Source organism: Tachyglossus aculeatus, chromosome X4 (assembly GCF_015852505.1).
Source record: "Tachyglossus aculeatus isolate mTacAcu1 chromosome X4, mTacAcu1.pri, whole genome shotgun sequence".
Taxonomy (NCBI): Eukaryota; Metazoa; Chordata; class Mammalia; order Monotremata; family Tachyglossidae; genus Tachyglossus; species Tachyglossus aculeatus.
The window spans coordinates 61,640,233-61,644,294 of record NC_052098.1 but is presented as its reverse complement, the minus strand read 5'-3'; positions in this window follow the sequence as shown (position 1 = coordinate 61,644,294).

Below are 4,062 nucleotides of genomic sequence, written 5' to 3'. Positions count from 1 at the left end.
GTGACACTGTCCTCTCCTGGTTCTCTTTCTATCTCTCTGGAGGCTTATTCTCAGTCTCTTTGGTGGGCTCCACCTCCGCCTCCCACCCCCTAACTGTGGGAGTTCCTCAAGGCTCAGTGTTGGGTTCCCTTCTATTCTATCTACATCTACTCCCTTGGAGAACTCATTCATTTCCGTGGCTTCAGCTTTCATCTCTATGCAGAAAATTTCCAAATCTACATCTCCAGCTCTGATCTCTCTCCTTCTCTGCAGTCTCATGTTTCCTCCTGCCTTCAGGACATCTTTACTTGAATGCCAAGGCAAGACCTAAATTTAGTGTGTTCAAAACCAAACTCTTAATCTTCCCACCCAAACCTTGTCATCTCCAACTTTCCCATCACTGTAGACAGCACCATCCTCCTCCCTGTCTCACAAGCCTGTAACCTTGGCGTAATCCTTGATTTACTCTTTCATTCAACCTATTAAATCTATCACCAAATCCTGTCACTTCAGCCTTCACAACATCACTAATATCCATCCTTTCCTCTCCATCCAAACTGCTACCATGTTAATCCAAGCACTTATTCTATCCCACCTTGATTACTGCATCAGCCTCCTCACTGACCTCCCTCCCTCCCTCATGACTCTCCTCACTCTAGGCCCTACTTCACTTTGCTGCCAGGATCACTTTTCTACAAAGCTATTCAGTCCATGTTTCCCCATTCCTCAAGACCCTCCAATGGTTACCCATTCACCTCCGCATCAAACAGAAACTCCTTACCATAGGCTTTCAAGCACTCAATCACCTTGGCCCCCCTTACCTTACCTTCCTGATTTCCTTCTACAACCTAGCCTATACACTTTGCTCCTCTAATGCCAACCTCTTCACTTTACCTCAAGCTTATCTATCTCACCACTGACCTCTCGCCCACATCCTTACTCTGGCCTGAAAAATCTTCCCTCATCATATCCAACAGATGATCACTCTCCCCCCCACCTTCAAAGCATTATTAAAGCCACATCTCCAAGAGGCCTTCCCTAAGCCCTCATATCCTCTTTCCAACTCCCTTCTATGTCATCCTTGCAGTTGGATTTGCACCCTTTATTAGTCCCTCTCTCAATCCCACAGTATTTATGTACATATCCATAATTTATTTATATTAATGTCCATCTCCCCCTCTAGACTGTAAGCTTATTGTTGGGAGGGTACATATTTACCACCTCTTTACTTAGTACAGTGCTCTGCAAACAGTAAGCACTCAGTAAATATGGTTGATTAATTGCTTGATTAAACCAAGGTTAGAAAATGTTACCCAGAGAAAAGAGTGGTCCACAGTGTCAAAAGCAGCAGAGAGGTCAAGGAGGATTAAATTTTTGAGAAAAAAAAAAAGTGTGGGGAGATGGATAGTATCCCTAGTTTAGAAGTGTGATTTCATGGCTGGGAAGCTGTATTAGTAAAGAGTTCTAAATAAAGATAAAAACTCTGTCCTGTGGATAAATGCACTGGGGAGCAGTGATGTAGTAGAAAGAGAACAGGTCTGGGAGTTAGAGGACCTGGGATCTAACTCTGACTCTGCACCTTACCTGCTATGTTACCTTAGGTAAATCAATATTTCTGTGGTTCAATTTCCTTGTCTGTAAAATGGACTTGTTCTCTTAGACTGTCCAACTTGGTTTTTTGTATCTATCCTGGAGTCCTCAGCACATAGTGTTTAACACATACCATTATAGTTATGGGACAGAGCAGGGATTAATGTTACAGTCATGGTGCCCTTTCAAGTGAGGTTATTTGAATAACAGTCTATAATTAGTGGAAACTAAAAAAACCAGGTCTCTCACTTTTCCCCTTTTACTGTTCATTAGAGGCATTACTTCAGGCAATAAGGAAAGGTAGGCAAGAGACTTGACTCACTTGAGGAAGAAGTTTGAAGGCAGGGCCCAAATGGTGTGCTTGGATCATAAACATTATACTCATGTTACCTCTTCCCCTTCACCATGGAAAATCAGTAGCTGAATGACTTGGGTGCCAAGGAGTATTTTCTGGCTGATTTGCCCAACATCATGGTCATGCTCTCCCTCTAGGACTTCTATTTCCCCAATTACCACCTCAGCACTTCTACACTTACACACTCATAGCCACCTATAGAATTCCTGTACACATCTTACATATGCTATTAATCACTCATTCCCCTATATACTTTCTTTTCTCCATATATAACATTTCATTATCTGTCTTCCCTGTTGGCTTGTAAATTTCTTGAGGGTGAGGACTATACCTACTCTCTTGTAATAATAATAATAATGGCACTTATTAAGCACTTATGTGCAAAGCACTGTTCTAAGCACTGGGGAGGTTACAAGGTGATGAGGTTGTCCCACTTGGGGCTCAGTCTTAATCCCCATTTTACAGATGAGGTAACAGGCACAGAGAAGTTAGATTTGCCCAAAGTCACAGAGCTGACAATTGGCAGAGTCAGGATTTGAACCCATGACCTCTGACTACAAAGCCCATGCTCTTTCCACTGTGCCACGCTGCTTCTCAAGTACTCTCCCAAGTGCTCAGTTTAAGGCCCTAGGCACAGTAGGTACTCAAATACTATCAATTAATTCTAAACCTTTCATTCTTTCCTTATTAGAGTGTGCTTCCCCTGAAGGCAAGGATCATATTTTCCTACTTCTGTAGCTTACCCAACCACATGCTATCATGCTCTGCACCCAAAACATTCTGTTATTTGTTCTACCAACATTTTTTTGGTCTGTAAACCCTTGACCAAGTTCTTATAGCATATTTAATCCATGGTATAGACTTCCCTCTGGCTATTTGCTACTATGAACCCTATCAAGGGCTGATAGGATTATCTTCAACTGGAACTGTAACAGGTTCCATTTCATGAAAATGTAACAGACGTCAAGGTCCTCTCCTTCCTTCCATGTTCATCTTATCTCTAACAAAAGTATAGCAACATACATAGGACTTTGAGCCTGGATAAAAGGTACAAGTTGAGTTAAACAAACTCCCTGTCCCACAAGGGATTCACAGTTTAAGGAGGGAAAACAGGAATAGACTCCCCATTTCACAGATAAGAGGCACAGGGAAGTTGAGAATTGCCCAAGTTCACACAACAAGTGGCAGATCCAGGATTAGAACCCAGATCCTCACTCTTACTAGGCCATGCTTGAAAAGATTGTGGACAGGGTAAAAATAGAATAATTACTTACCAAACCTACAACATGAGAAAGGGGGTGGGTAGTATCCCTATAGGTTTCAGAGAAGTGGGGGGAAAAAAAAGCTTTCACTCAGCAGCTGGTAGATATATGGAATATTTCTTCAAGCTGTGCCGATCAAATATGAGTGGGATAGAGGACTCAGGATGGGCTGGTGGAGGGAATTCAAAGATAGATGGTATATGTCCCACTATTGGGATGTAGGTGGGGCCATAGACTCCTTTAAAGCCCTGTGCATTTCCAGCCAACACACTCTTTAGTAATAAGATATTTAAGTGCTTACTGTGGGCCAAGCACTGGGGTAGATACAGGTTAATCAGGTTGGACAGTCCCTGTCCCACATGTGGCTCATTCTTAATCCCCTTTCTATAGAGGGGTTAACTGAAGTGCCCAAATAACTTGCCCAAAGTCACACAGCAGACGTGTGGAACAGCTATTAGCAGGTAGGAGCAGGCCCCCACTCCCAGGTACATGCTGTAACTACTAAGCAATACTTAGTAGCATTTGGATCATTGTGATTATTCCTTCAATCCACAAATTCAGTCTATCACCACATCCTGTCAGTTCAACTTTCTCAACATTGCTAAAAATCCACCCTTTCCTCAAACTGCTACCATGTTAATCCAAGCCTATCCCACCTTGATTACTGCATCAGCCTCCAGTCTCTCTCCACTTCAGTTCATACTTCACTCAGCTGCCCAGGTCATTTTTCTCCAAAACAAGTCCATGTCTTCCCCATCAAGAACCTTTAGTGATCACCTCAGGTAGTGATGCAAACAGCCTAATACTTCAAATAAGTCTGCATGATGTTTTGGAATGGAATGCTTTATTTAGTGGGTTTTTAAAAAAAACCAGAAT